Source organism: Dama dama, chromosome 3 (genome assembly GCF_033118175.1).
Source record: "Dama dama isolate Ldn47 chromosome 3, ASM3311817v1, whole genome shotgun sequence".
Classification (NCBI taxonomy): domain Eukaryota; kingdom Metazoa; phylum Chordata; class Mammalia; order Artiodactyla; family Cervidae; genus Dama; species Dama dama.
In genome coordinates this window covers 36,537,471-36,553,580 of record NC_083683.1, presented here as the reverse complement: position 1 = coordinate 36,553,580, position 16,110 = coordinate 36,537,471, and the positions used below count along the sequence as shown (strand labels likewise).

Sequence of the window (16,110 nt, the reverse complement as noted above, 5' to 3'; positions counted from 1 at the left end):
TATTCTGCTGCCAGCCACCTTTCAAATCAATGCCATTGGACTCAAAGCAAACTTGTAGAGTATTCACGTCTGTACCGGTTTTGATACATAACAGAGCACTCCAAACTCAGTGTTCAGAACAACCACAGTCATCATTTTCTCCCCAAAGATACTGTGAGTTAATTGCCTCAGCTAAGTGGTTCCTCCGCTCCACATGTTGTCAGCTGGGGTTGCACTCCAGACTGGACTAGGCTGGAATCCAAGATGGCTCACTCACACGCAGCTGGAAGCTCAGCTGGGGTCTGTGCTTGAGCACCTGGGTTCTCCTCCACAAGATCTCTTCATGTTTCTTGGGCCTCTTACAAAGTTCCAAGAGGTATCATTACATGGCATCACTTCCACCACATTCTGTCACCAAAATATATCAAGATGAACTCAATTCAAGGAGGAGGCTCTCTCTTCATGATCCATCACAGTACCAAATTCACCATATCTATAAAATGAGAAATAAATCAAAGGTTTTATTGTTGGGGCACTAATTCCATTGTTTACGAAGTCCCTTCCCTCAGTAGATTCAATCCCACCAGAGACCAGAGGACATGACTCCCTGCTTTTGGATCTTCTTCAAGGCAGGAAAATAGTGAGAACTTCTCAGATGCTCAGGTTGGATTCTAACTTCCAGGTGGCCTAGGGCCCCTTGGGACTATTTAAAGATCAGGGGGCTATGTAGGTTTGAAAATACCTGTGGTTTATAACCCTACTGGGGATTTACCTTGATCTATATAGATGTCAAAATAACCTAAATAATTTTCCAACAGATTCTTCCAAATGAAAGAATAGTGGGTCACTTAGGTATAGTTGTTAAGAGAGAGGATTACACTGATGTCTCTGTCAAAAGGTTAAAGTTAAGCATGATTTCTAAATCCACCACTCATTGATATTGCTCTTATATTTTACTGAAATAATGACTAGAGAGGACAAGATGGTAGATTCAGTTCCCATGAGAAAGGTCAATCTTTGTTTTCACTATACCTCTAAGGCAAACTGGCTATAGCGTAAACCTGCACCTTGATTTACCAATAGATCTTAACCCCTTCCTTGACCCCGAGAACACCTCAAACCATGGGACCTTTCCTTGAATGCCACTTAACTTCTTCCTACTTCTCTTTATCCTAACCTCCCTTCCCCATTATAAGTAAGGAAAGAAATTAATCATTATTGAGCTTTTACTCCATGTCACCCTGTACTACAATTTTTTTCTTTTCTTTTTCATTAAACTAATATTGTGTCATTTTATCATTATCATACAGGATTTTACACACTACCATCATTTAATAAATAGTTCTCATTTGACTTGCTGAGATAAGTTATGAGGCTGGTGACCAACCATGACGTCAGTAATGTTTCACTGGATGAAAAATCTCACACATTTTTAGGGACAGCCTCCCTTGGTTCTCAAGTACAGAAGCTGCATATCCTTGCCAGGCCTAGAAGTATATTATTTTTGGCTAATATTAGCACAGTATATGATATTAATTTACAAAATGTGGTTATAAAACCCTGAAGAAACAGAAGACATTTTCATAATTGTACTTTAACCTACATGAGATATTTCATCATGAAATATCTGAACAAAATGCCTTTCAACCATGATTTGGAGATGTTGCTTATTGCAAGCATTTTACAAGCTAATTTTGGATGAATCTACTACTTTAGCAAATTTGCAGTTCTCAAAAATAGGAATTCCATCCAGAATGGAATGGCAATTTTCCCTCAGGGCATGAATGATCATTCTCATTTTGTTGAAATATTTCAATATGCTGAATTTAATCAAAGTGGTTTTAATTATCCCCTTCCTCTGCCCCCACTTCCAGTTCTGCCTTCACCCCTAAATCCCAGATTGTCTTTAGCTGAGTTTAACATCTACATATTTTTTTTCTTCAATTACTGCCAAATTAATCTACCCTTGAGTTTCTGAGGAGTTGAGAATGATTTTCAAATTAGGATGAATCATCTTTAGAAATCAAAAGACATTTTAATGACAGAACAATTTACCTGGCCTTTGGAAAATGAGATTATATTAAAGAAATCTACTGATCAATAAGACAGAATGGAAGCATTCAAAGGGTATTTATCACCAATATCAGGATGTAAGTCAAGATAACATGTGAAGAGCGAAAAGGATGAAAAAAAAGTCAAATTATAGAAAGACTTGTTAGAGGTTATCACAAAAACAAGAAATTTGAACCTAATCCTATCTTGGGTAAAATGTCAACATTATTTGCTTACTTGAATCAAGATTTTCTTCATAAAGAATTCTGTTGTCTCACTTTTTTGTTTAACAGTATCCTGTCCTCTAAACTAAACCACATATTCTGATTAATATGGACTTTATTTGCTAGGTTTATTATGTATTATTCCTAGATGGTTGCCAAGTGCATGAAGATATTTAATTTACCTCAAATATATGGATATTTTCTACACAAAAAATATTGTACATGTGTGTGTATGTGTATGTGTGTGTGTGTATATCTGAGCTTCTCAGGCGGCACTACTGGTAAAGAACCCACCTGCCACTGAAGCAGATGTAAGAGACACAAGTTCAATCCCTGGGTTGGGAAGATCTCCTGGAGGAGGGCATGGCAACCCACTCCAGTATTCTTGCCTGGAGAATCACATAAACACAGGAGCCTGGCAGGCTACAGTCCATGGAGTTGCAAAGAGTCGGACATGACTGACGCAACTTAGGACATAGTATATTTCCTGGTGAAGAGTTTGTTTGAGGGTTCTGTCTCCTTTAAGGGGCTTCCAGCTTTTAATTCAGTATTCTAAATAATCCAGAAAAAGTTATCCAGCTATCCACTCTTTCTATTCTATGTCTACACAAGGTGCGGAGTGTCATACCCTGTAACAAGCTGGAACCATCAAATAAGTGACTGAATTACTATTAAAAGTTGTCTTGCCTCCCAGAATCTGACTTCTTCTGTCATACACTGACACGGGTACATGTCCTGCCACCTGAGAGGTGGTATTCAAAGTCAGTTAACTTTCCAAGCCCCTTTGCAGAATAGTGTACTTTGAACCGAGCCTATATAAACCACACATGTGAATCTACTAAATTTGCAATCAGTTCAGTTCAGTCACTCAGTCCTGTCTGACTCTTTGCAACGCCATGGACTGCAGTATGCCAGGCCTCCCTCTCCATCACCAACCCCTGGAGTTAACTCAAACTCATGTCCATTGAGTCGGTGATGCCATCCAACCATCTCATCTTCTGTCATCCCCTTCTCCTCCTGCCCTCAATCTTTCCCAGCATCAGGGTCTTTTCCAATGAGTCAGCTCTTCGCATCAAGTGGTCAAAGTATTGGAGTTTCAGCTTCAACATCAATCCTTCCAATGAATATTCAGCACTGATTTCCTTTAGGATGGACTGGTTGCATCTCCTTTCAGTCCAAGGCACTCTCAAGAGTGTTCTTCAACACAAGTTCAAAAGCAACAATTCTTCCATGCTCAGCTTTCTTTATAGTCCAACTCTCACATCCATACATGACTACTGGAAAAACCATAGCCTTGACTAGACAGACTTTGGTTGGCAAAGTAATGTTTCTGCTTTTTAATATGCTGTCTAGGTTGGTCATAACTTTTCTTTCAAGGAGTAAGCGTCTTTTAATTTCATGGCTGCAGTCACCATCTGCAGTAATTTTGGAGCCCAAAAAAATAGTCTGTCACTGTTTCCCCATCTATTTGCCATGAAGTGATGGGATTAGATGCCATGATCTTAGTTCTCTGAATGTTGTTTTAAGCCAACTTTTTCATTCTCCACTTTCACTTTCATCAAGAAGCTCTTTAGTTCTTCACTTTCTTCCATAATGGTGGTGTCATCTGCATATCTGAGGTTATTGATATTTCTCCCAGCAATCTTGATTCCAGCTTGTGCTTCATCCAGCCCACTGTTTCTCATTATGTACTTTGCATATAAGTTAAATAAGCAGGGTGACAATATACAGCCTTGACGTACTCCTTTTCCTATTTGGAACCAGTCCGCTATTCCATGTCCAGTTCTAACTGTTGCTTCCTGACAAGCATACAGATTTCTCAAAAGGAAGGTCAGGTGGTGTGATATTCCCATCTCTTTTTGTTTGTGGTGATCCACACAGTGAAAGGCTTTGGCATGGTCAATAAAGCAGAAGTAGATGTTTTTCTGGAACTCTCTCATTTTTTTGATGATCCAATGGATGTTGGCCATTTGATCTCTGGTTCCACTGCCTTTTCTAAATCCAGCTTGAACATCTGAAAGTTCACAGTTCACATATTGTTGAAGCCTGGCTTGGAGAATTTTGAGCATTACTTTACCAGCATGAGAGATGAGTGCAATTGTGTGGTAGTTTGAGCATTCTTTGGCATTGCCTTTTTTTGGGATTGGAATGAAAACTGACCTTTTCCAGTCCTGTGGCCACTGCTGAGTTTTCCAAATGTGCTGGCATATTGAGTGCAGCACTTTCACAGCATCATCTTTGAGGATTGGAAAGAGCTCAACTGGAATTCCATCACCTCCACTAGCTTTGTTTATAGTGATGCTTCCTAAGGTCCACTTGACTTCACATTCCAGGATGTCTGGCTCTAGGTGAGTGATCACCCCATAGTGATTATCTGGATCATGAAGATCCTTTTCTGTATAGTTCTTCTGTGTATTATTGCCACCTCTTCTTAATATCTTCTGCTTCTGTTAGCTCCATATAATTTCTGTCCTTTATTGAGCCCATCTTTGCATGAAATGTTCCCTTGGTATCTCTAATATTCTTGAAGAGATCTCTAGTCCTTCCCATTCTATTGTTTTCCTCTATTTCTCTGCATTGATCACTGAGGAAGGCTTTCTTATCTCTCCTTGCTATTCTTTGAAACTCTGCATTCAAATGAATATATCTATCCTTTTCTCCTTTGCCTTTCACTTCTTTTCTATTCACAGCTCTTTGTAAGGCCTTCTCAGACAGCCATTTTGCCTTTTTGCTTTTCTTTACCTTGGGGAGGGTCTTGATCCCTGTCTCCTGTACAATGTCATGAACCTCCATCCATAGTTCATCAGGCACTCTGTCTATCAGAACCTGTCCCTTAAATCTTTTTGTCACTTCCACTGTATAATCGTAAGGGATTTGATTTAGGTTATACCTGAATGGTCTAGTCGTTTTCCTTACTTTATTCACTTTAGGTCTGAATTTGGCCATAAGGAGCTCATGGTCTTTGCCACAGTCAGCTCCTGGTCTTGTTTTTGATGACTGTACAGAGCTTCTCCATCTTTGACTGCAAAGAATATAATCAATATGATTTCGGTGTTGACCATCTGGTGATGTCTATGGGTAGAGTCTTCTCTTGTCTTGTTGGAAGAGGGTGTTTGCTATGACCAGTTGCATTGTCTTGGCAAAACTCTCTTAGCTTTTACCCTGCTTCATTCTGTACTCCAAGGCCAAATTTGCCTGTTACTCCAGGTGTTTCTTGACTCCCTACTTTTGCATTCCAGTCCCCTATAATGAAAAGGACATCTTTTTTGGGTATTAGTTCTGGAAGGTCTTGTAGGTCTTCCTCAGTTCAGTTCAGTCACTCAGTTGTGTCCGACTCTTTGCAACCCCATGAATCGCAGCATGCCAGGCCTCCCTGTCCATCACCAACTCCTGGAGTTTACTCAAACTCATGCCCATCAAGTCGGTGATGCCATCCAGCCATCTCATCCTCTGTCGTCCCCTTCTCCTCCTGCCCCCAATCCCACCCAGCATCAGGGTCTTTTCCAATGAGTCAACTCTTCGCATGAGGTGGCCAAAGTATTGGAGTTTCAGCTTCAGCATCAGTCCTTCCAATGAACATCCAGGACTGATCTCCTTTAGGATGGACTGGTTGGATCTCCTTGCAGTCCAAGGGACTCTCAAGAGTCTTCTCCAACACCACAGTTCAAAAGCATCAATTTTTCGGCGCTCAGCTTTCTTCACAGTCCAACTCTCACATCCATACATGACCACTGGAAAAACCATAGCTTTGACTAGACTGACCTTTGTTGGCAAAGTAATGTCTCTGCTTTTTAATATGCTATCTAAGTTGGTCATAACTTTCCTTCCAAGGAGTAAGCGTCTTTTAATTTCATGGCTGCAGTCACCATCTGCAGTGATTTTGGAGCCCAAAAAAATAAAGTCTGACACTGTTTCCACTGTTTCCCCATCTATTTCCCATGAGGTGATGGGACCAGATGCCATGATCTTAGTTTTCTGAATGTTGAGCTTTAAGCCAACTTTTTGACTCTCCTCTTTCACTTTCATCAAGGCAGGTCTTCATAGAACCATTCGATTTCACCTTCTTCAGCCTTACTGGTCAGGGCATAGGCTTGGATTACAGTGATGTTGAATGGTTTGCCTTGGAAATGAACAGAGATCATTCTGTCATTTTTGAGATTGCATCCAAGTACTGCATTTCGGACTCTTGTTGACTATGATGGCTACTCCATTTCTTCTAAGGGATTCTTGCCCACAGTAGTAGATATAATGGCCATCTGAGTTAAATTCACCCATTCCAGTCCAGTTTAGTTTGCTGATTCCTAAAATGTCAACGTTCACTCTTACCATCTCCTGTTTGATCACTTCCAGTTTGCCTTGATACGTGGACCTACATTCCAGGTTCCTATGCAATTTTGCTCTTTACAGCATCAGACCTTGCTTCCATCACCAATCATATCCACAACTGGGTGTTGTTTTTGCTTTCTCTCCAACTCTTCATTCTTTTTGGAGTTATTTCTCCACTGATCTCCAGTAGCATATTGGGCACCTACCGATCTGGGGAGTTCAATTTTCAGTGTCCTGTCTTTTTGCCTTTTCATACTGTTCATGGGGTTCTCAAGGCAAGAATACTGAAATGCTTTGCCATTCCCTTCTCCAGTGGACCACATTCTGTCAGAACTCTCCACCGTGACCCATCCATCTTGGGTGGCCCTACACGGCATGGCTCATAGTTTCATTGAGTTAGACAAGGCTGTGGTCCATGTGTTTAGATCTTCATTACCTCCACCTGTAGTTTAAGTGAAGTGAGTGAAGTTGCTCAGTCATGTCTGACTCTTTGCAACCACAGGGACTGCAAGAGTACTAGAGTGGGTTGCCATTTCCTCCTCCAGGGTATCTTCCCAACCCAGGGATTGAACCTGGGTTTCCACATTTTAGGCAGACACTTTACCAGTCTGAGCTAACAAGGAAGCCTGTAGTTTGGCCCTAGGTAAATAGCAGGGAGGGAACGCAACTCCACCCATCAACAAAAAACTGGATTAAAGATTTACTGAGCATGGCCCCACCCATCAAAACAAGACCCAGTTTCCCCCTTTCCCCTTCAGTCAGTCTCTCCCATCAGGAAGCTTTCAAAAGCCTCTTATCCTTCTCAGAGGGTGGACAGACTCAAAACCACAATCACAGAAATGTGCAATGGTATGTTATAATACAATATCTTGGAATGGTGAAACAATGTTCAAGGTAGTGCTTAATAAGTGTTTTCAGTCCTTTAATCTTATTTCTGAGAGTTCAGAATTGAAATCCATCATCTAATAATTACAGGGGACTTCATAGATGGCTACACAGTAACTACAACTCAGTCCTTGAGTCCTCCTAAAAATAGGCGCTCAGGTGCCAGGAGTAGCTCATGCAGGCATTCTGTGATGACTCTAACCAGGCCAAAGAATGCCTACATTTGTCCTCAATCTATTTTTAGAAACCAATTGTCAAAACAGCCCACAACTTGTGGATCTGCCAGTGAACTCTGTAAATAGATGTTGCTTTATTTCTCTATCTTGACAAATATTTCAAGAACCATGTGCTAGCTACCAGAGAGATTACATAGAAATAAGAAATAGGTTAGCTTACCCTTAGCTTGGTGTTCAAAATGAATCAACTTTTCAGAGCATCCCATTTACTACATTCTTCATATCACAGTGCCTCTACTTCTTTGCGGCAAATTTGCAGTCAAGATTTAAAGGCAGCCCTAGAGAAGATTAAGGAACTCACATGAACATGAGCCCATTACCATGTCTATTACCAATTTTTCTCCAATATCTGTCCCTATAATGTACAATGGAACCCTGTAGACTGTCTTTTCTACTCTCTTACCTCCTGCCTTTGTTAATCTGCCATGTACAGACATTTCATTTGTGTAACAGGTTGAAAGGGTGTATGGTTTCATGAATGGCTGCCACATTTCTTCTCAGCAGTTCTACTCTGTGTCAGCAGGCAGAGTGGCTCTCTTTTATTGACGGGGTTAAAATAGGCACATCACCAAAGAGGTGAAATATCTGTGGTACAAGCTTTAGATTAATCTCATTTTAGTCAGTTACCATACTCCAAGGGGAAGATGGTCTCTGAAGCCAGCTCACAGCTCTAGTAGGATATCTACCTGCCCCATAAAAGGCTCCCAGATGACAATCTAAAGGGGCTTTATAAACAGATCCCCAAGTCCCCAGAAAAACAACGTGAAATCATCTACACACGATACTAGGTTACGACAACAAAACAAAAGATAGAACAAAAAAAAGTATTCTCCCTATGCTTTCTACTGTCTGACTAGAAATCATAAATGACCACTATTTTTGATAGTTAGTAGACTTGGATTTCCATATCCTAAAAGAAACAAATCTCTTAGTTATGTTTATACACTGAAAGAGTTAGTGCAAAAGACAGTGTTTTCCTGAAATCTTATATATCACCAGTAAGGCTAAAATCAAATATCTTCTCTTTCCCTCTCTTCAATTGTATTCAGGATCGCAAAAACATTTAAGATGCAAATAAACGAGAATAAATAATTATTTTGCGGCATAAAAATAAACTGCCTAGTAAATATAATCTCATAAGTAGTATAAAATTTCTATAAGCTGGTATATGTGTTACATGTGGCTCAAAGACAGTCCTTCATTTTCCCCCAATCTGGTTTTAACCTGCTGTTCCAAGGCCATAAACTCTCAAAGGGAAGTCCTCTGTAATTTTATATGGAATTTGATGACTTAGAGGCCCATGGCAGGAATTATGGACAGAGAGTTTTCTCAACTCTAAAGCTCCAATAGAGACTAAAGCTCATTATCTGAATCTTTGACTAGTTCATTTTACAAAGCCACAAAAGAGCATAAGCTTTCTTAACTCCTTCAGTTTCATTCTTTGGGTAATGTTTTCTATTCACATTCCTAGAAATGGATGTTAGAGGCAACTGGATGGAGGGGAAGAAAGGCTAAGTATGCCCAGAATATTGGAAGGACCTATAGTGGGACATCAGAAGTTAGAAGACTGGCCTAGTTTTTCTTGAAGACAATCCTTCAAGCTTTCCCAGGAAATAAAAGGCTTCTAGTGAGAAGAAACAATAGACCTGAACAGCAGGAGTGTTTGGGATGGGAGCCAGTGAGCAAGAGTCACTAACAGAGAGCGGTAATTTGGGATGAATTGCTGTTTTGTGTTGTGAAGCACCAGGACACAGCTGGGGCACTGGCTAACCTGAAGATTTGTAGTGACTGCATTGAAATGGTAATGAAGTTTTTATTTTATGATTGCAGATGTTTGTGGATCATTGTTATTAAGCTTATTAGTGTAACAGTACAAATATGAGATTTTTATTTACTCGGTCTCTTATTTATGGGAGCTTTGTTAAAGTCTTTTTAACCAAAGTCAAGAAAACAAAAGCCACGCAATAACCATAATGTGCTGAACCATCAGGCAGGCCTTGCCACATGTGCGGGTGCACTCAGTCTAGGATTCTGCTACACTGGAGATAAAGCTCGAATTGTACTTGTGCCTTGGGTCATGTTGTCAAGTAATCTGCTCATAGGTAAAGCGATCAACCATTATATCACCTGTGGTTACTATCACTGATTCTGGAGTTGAATTCCCTAGTCCTGCTCTGCCATTGGCAAGTATGTAACATTAGGCACTTAACTAACTTCCACATGCCTCAGTTTCCTCCTCTGTAAAGTTAGGTTTGAAAAAAATCTTACCTTTTTCATAAAGTCATTGTGAGGATTAAATTACATTATATGAACAGGGCATTTATCAATTAATAGCTATTTATCAATTAACACTGTTTTCCAGCAGTCATGTACGGATGTGAAAGTTGGACCATAAAGAAGGCTGAGCACTGAAGACTGATGCTTTCAAACTGTGGTGCTGGAGAAGACTATTTAGAGTCCTTTGGACAGCAAAGAGATCAAACCAGTCAATCCTAAAGAAAATCAGTCCTGAATATTCATTGGAAGGACTGATGCTGAAGCTGAAGCTCCAATGCTTTAGCCACCTGATGCAAAGAGCTGACTCGTTAGAAAAGATCCTGATGCTGGGAGAGATTGAGGGCAGGAGGAGAAGGGGACAACAGAGGATAAGATGGATGGCACCACCAATTCAATGGGCATGAGTTTGAGCAAGATCCAGGAGATAATGAAGGACAGGGAAGCCTGGCGTGCTGCAGTCCACGGGGTCATAAAGAGCCAGACACAACTTCATGACTGAAAAACAAATTAGATGTTCCCCAAAAGATATTTTGATATAGAAGAACACTTAAACCTTTTATTCAAACGCTTCAAGATAGAGAATTGTGCTGGAAACTCTACTATGTTTCAGAGTGATCTGTTTGATTAAACAATTCAAAGAATTACACATATGATGCTAATATGGATAACTAGCTTTCAAGCAATATTATAAATAATATTCAGTTGTTAGTTTTTTGTTAGACATACTATGCTCTCTTTTGATGATTCAGAAACTGTTAAAGAATCTTCAAATTTCTCAAAATATTGTCATCAGAAAACATTGAACAGTGTCATGGAATAGACTGAACAGTGTTCATGGTTCCAGCTATAAAAATTCAAGGTGCTTTGCCTTCATTATAGTTCTCTTCCTACCTAACTGTAAAGACACAGTAAATATATAGGAAAAGTAATGACCGTCTCCAAGGAATTCAGTTTCTAACTTGCTGGAATAATTTCCTTAGGTCAGAAATATAAAAATCCCTCAAAATATCCCATATGTAAAAATAGAGTCATTACCATTATGCACTTCAAAATTAAAATGATTACTAGTTGACCAATTAAAGAGAAGCTTCTTTCATATTGACTATTCAGCAATTCCTACCAGTGTCGAGATATGATGTTTATGATTTAGAGCCAATTTGAGACACTAATGAAGAATCCTGTGATTCACAGTTGAATATATCTGCAGTCTAGTCATAAATTTATAGTAAAGTCAACAACTAATGAAAGTTTTCAAATGGGCATATCTTCTGTAGTTGTTTTCTTTTTTTAACAATGCAATTTAAATAGGTTCATGGTTGGAGATTATAGAGTAATATAAGAATAATAGCTTAAGATTTTTTCGCAGTTCCACTTTAAATACTATAGTATGTAGTTGTTAAATCAGTGCCTCCTTGATGGCTCAGTGGTTAAGATTTCACCTGCAATGCAGGAGACACAGGAGACACGGGTTTGATCCCTGGGTCAAGAAGATCCACTGAAGGAGAGAATGGCAACTCACTCCAGTATTCTTGCCTGAAAAATCCCATGGACAGAGGAGCCTGGCAGGCTACAGTCCATAGGGTCACAAAGAATTGGGCTTGACTGAACACACACGCACAACAACAACAAATGATTACCTTGATGTGTTGATAACCTACTTCCTTAAACCAAGGTGTTTCCAAATGATGTTGGAAGCAGTAAGAAAACACTGTACAGATTATTAAGCACTATTTTTGGGATATGACAATGTTAGGGAATTGGTAAGCAATTGATGAGTTCTCCAGTACATTCATTCCTCTGAGGAACAGCTTTCATTAGGAACTGTCATAGTATTAGCAAGCACCAATACCATAGGCTGTCATCAAGAAGATTTTTATGCAAAAACAAGGTCTTCAGAAATTATATTTTATATCTCATAATTATAAATTAATTGCTTATGGTATAAATACTTCTCAATTAAAAAACAATTCACTTAAGTTTTATCCTCTATGGAGATTTTTTCCAAAGTGGCATATGCAACTTTAGGTATAATGTAACCTGGAGCTGCACAGAGAAAGACTTCATGAGAACAAAACTGACCCAGAGAAGAGCTGAGCCAAGGGATGGAAAGAGACAGACACTGGTTACATCATTTGAGGCCTCCAGATTCAGCCATGCCTGTGATTCAACCTTGGTTCTACGAGCCAGTAAGTTCCCAGTATGGCTTTATACCTATTGAAGCTGGACCTCTGTAACTTAAAAACTAAGAGTATCCTGACTAATGCAAGGGTCAAAAGTTTATGGAAGATGCTTCAGATATATCTGTTCCAAGTAGATTCACAATGTGCACTGATGTATTGAAAGATATGAGAAAACCTGGTATAATGAAACTCATTTATCTTTGTTAACCTATTGTTTCTAAACCTGGCTGTCAGTAGAACCCCTTTCTACCCAACAGAATATCTCTTGTGACTTAGCTGGTAAAGAATCTGCCTGTAGTGTGGGAGACCTGGGTTTGATTCCTGGGTTGGGAAGATCCCCTAGAGAAGGGAAAGGCTACCCACTCCAGTATTCTGGCCTGGAGAATTCCATGGACTGTATAGTCCATGGGGTTACAAAGAATCAGACACAACTGAGTGACTTTCACACTTCACTTATGAATTCCACTGAGCACATTTTGGTAGATGATGCTCTCCTAGGGCAAAGAGGAAAGAGAGTTGTCAAACTGTATAGGGACTACTTTGTTTGACCTCAACAGTACTCCAGAGATGCACTGAAAAGAAATCCATTAAGTGAAATAGCCTCTTCATAGATGAACAAGTCTCAGTGGGTAGCACCAGGGTGGAGATACAGAGACCTCCATCATCTCTTTAAATGGCACATCATGAGGTACTCACTGTAACTGGTGGTCCTTCCTCTGCCATTTGTCAATATTTTGATTGTTTTTCCTGACTTCTTTCCACTCCAGAATGAAGTGGAAATGAACCTGTAAGATGAAGTCTTGTTAGGCCATTTGGAACTTCTTTATTTAAAGTGGCAGTAATCTTCATTTTCCAGGTTCCCATCACAGTTCCCAACCCTGCACTTGCCAGCTTCAACTTCTGAAATGAGTCTCAGCTCTCTTAACTTCTGCCAGGTAATGACCATCTTTTCCACAACCCCTTTCAGATCTGAAGACCTGAGAACCAGAAGAGCTGATGGTGTAAGTTTTCCAGTTCAAGTACAGGACAAAACCAGTGTCTCAGCTTAAAATAGAGAATTCTCCAGTACCCTCCCTCCTGTTCTACGCAGGCCTCTGAAGGATTGGACAAAACCCATTCACATTGAGAAACACAGTCTGCTTTGCTCAGTCTATTGACTCAAGCTAATCTCATTCTGAAAGCCTCACAGACATACCCAGAATAATGTTTAACGAAATATCTGAGCATGGATCAAGGCAAATTGGAGGTGGTCAAACAGGAGATGGCAAGAGTGAACATTGACATTCTAGGAATCAGTGAACGAAAATGGACTGCAATGGGTGAATTTAACTCAGATGGCCATTATATCTACTACTGTGGGCAAGAATTCCTTAGAAGAAATGGAGTAGCCATCATAGTCAACAAAAGAGTCCAAAATGCAGTACTTGTATGCACTCTCAACAACAACAGAATAATCTCTGTTCGTTTCCAAGGCAAACCATTCAATATCACAGTAATCCAAGTCTATGCCCTGACCAGTAAGGCTGAAGAAGCTGAAGTTGAATGGTTCTATGAAGACCTACAAGACCTTCTAGAACTAATACCAAAAAAAGATATCCTTTTCGTTATGGGGGACTGGAATGCAAAAGTAGGGAGTCAAGAAACACCTGGAGTAACAGGCAAATTTGGCCTTGGAGTACAGAATGAAGCAAGGCAAAGGCTAACAGAGTTTTGCCAAGAGAACACACTGGTCATACCAAACACCCTCTTCCAACAACACAAGAGAAGACTCTACACATGGACATCACCAGATGGTCAACACTGAAATCAGATTGATTATATTCTTCGAAGCCAAAGTGGAGAAGCTCTACACAGTCAGCAAAAACAAGACTGGGAGCTGACTGTGGCTCAGATCATGAACTCCCTATTGCCAAATTCACACTTAAATTGAAGAAAGTAGGGAAAACCACTAGACCATTCAGGTATGACCTAAATCAAATCCCTTACGATTATATAGTGGAAGTGACTAATAGATTCAACAGATTAGATCTGATAGAGTGTCTGAAGAACTATGGATGGAGGTTTGTGACACTGTACAGGAGACAGGGATCAAGACCATCCCTAAAGAAAAGAAATGCAAAAAGGCAAAATGGTTGTCTGAGGAGGCCTTACAAATAGCTGTGAGTAGAAGAGAAGCAGAAGGCAAAGGAGAAAAGGAAAGATATATTCATTTGAATGCAGAGTTTCAAAGAATAGCAAGGAGAGATAAGAAAGCCTTCCTCAGCCATCAATGCAGAGAAATAGAGGAAAACAATAGAATGGGAAAGACTAGAGATCTCGTCAAGAAAATTAGAGATACCAAGGGAATATTTCATGCAAAGATGGGCTCAATAAAGGACAGAAATTATATGGAGCTAACAGAAGCAGAAGATATTAAGAAGAGGTGGCAACAATACACAGAAGAACTATACAAAAAAGGATCTTCATGATCCAGATAATCACTATGGGGTGATCACTCACCTAGAGCCAGACATCCTGGAATGTGAAGTCAAGTGGACCTTAGGAAGCATCACTATGAACAAAGCTAGTGGAGGTGATGGAATTCCAGTTGAGCTCTTTCCAATCCTCAAAGATGATGCTGTGAAAGTGCTGCACTCAATGTGCCTGCAAATTTGGAAAACTCAGCAGTGGCCACAGGACTGGAAAAGGTCAGTTTTCATTCCAATTGCTAAGAAAGGCAATGCCAAAGAATGCTCAAACTACCACACAATTGCACTCATCTCTCATGCTAGTAAAGTAATGCTCAAAATTCTCCAAGCCAGGCTTCAACAGTATGTGAACAGTGAGCTTCCAGATGTTCAAGTTGGATTTAGAAAAGGCAGAGGAACCAGGGATCAAATGGCCAACATCCATTGGATCATTGAAAAAGCAAGAGGGTTCCAGAAAAACATCTACTTCTGCTTTATTGACTACGGCAAAACCTTTGACTGTGTGGATCACAGCACACTACGGAAAATTCTGAAAGAGATGGGAATACCAGGCCACCTGACCTGCCTCCTAAGAAATCTGTATGCAGGTCAGGAAGCAACAGTTAGACCTGGACATGGAACAACAGACTGGTTTCAAATAGGAAAAGGAGTACGTCAAGGCTGTATATTGTCACCCGGCTTATTTAACTTATATGCAGAGCACAGCTTGATAAACACTGGGCTGTATTAAGCACAAGCTGGAATCACAATTGCCGGGAGAAATATCAGTAACCTCAGATATGCAGATAACACCACCCTTATGGCAGAAAGTGAAGAAGAACTAAAGAGCCTCTTGATGAAGATGAAAGAGGAGAGTGAAAAAGTTGGCTTAGAACTCAACATTCAGAAAACTAAGATCATGGCATCTAGTCCCATAACTTCATGGCAAATAGACGGGGAAATAGTGACAGACTTTATTTTTGGGGGGCTCCAAAATCACTGCAGATGGTGGCTGCTGCCACAAAATTACAAGACGCTTACTCCTTGAAAGAAAAGCTATGACCAACCTAGACAGCATATTAAAAAGCAGAGACATTACTTTACCAGCAAAGTTCTGTCTAGTCAAAGCTATGGCTTTTCCACCTTGCAATGCAGGGGTTGCAGGTTCAATCCCTTGTTGGGGAACTAAAATCCCACATGCTGCAGAGCAACTAAGCCCACACAAGGCAGCTAGAGAATCCATGCACCGAAATAAAATGTCCCACATGAAGCATCAAAGATCTGCATGCCACAGCTGAGTCCCAAAGCAGCCAAAAAAATAAATATTTTCTTAAAATTTTATTAAAGTAAAAATCATATTCACAGGAGCTTCAGATACTTTTATGAAATTTGCAATGTCCCTGTCCCACATCCTTACTCAGCATGATCGGCACTAAATATATGACTCTCGAATTCTAAAATGATATATAATTTACTTACTACTTGTACATTTTCTAGGTAAAGA

General features: G+C 40.0%; 1 long non-coding RNA gene across 1 annotated transcript; it reads right to left on the bottom strand.

The window, feature by feature from the left end:
• Positions 1-349: 349 nt before the first annotated feature.
• Positions 350-12,943, bottom strand: LOC133044177 (uncharacterized). The gene is made up of 3 exons (XR_009689894.1): positions 12,856-12,943; positions 7,863-7,980; positions 350-472 (listed from the first exon to the last, which is right to left on the bottom strand). It is a non-coding gene; the product is annotated as an uncharacterized LOC133044177 (long non-coding RNA).
• Positions 12,944-16,110: the final 3,167 nt, after the last annotated feature.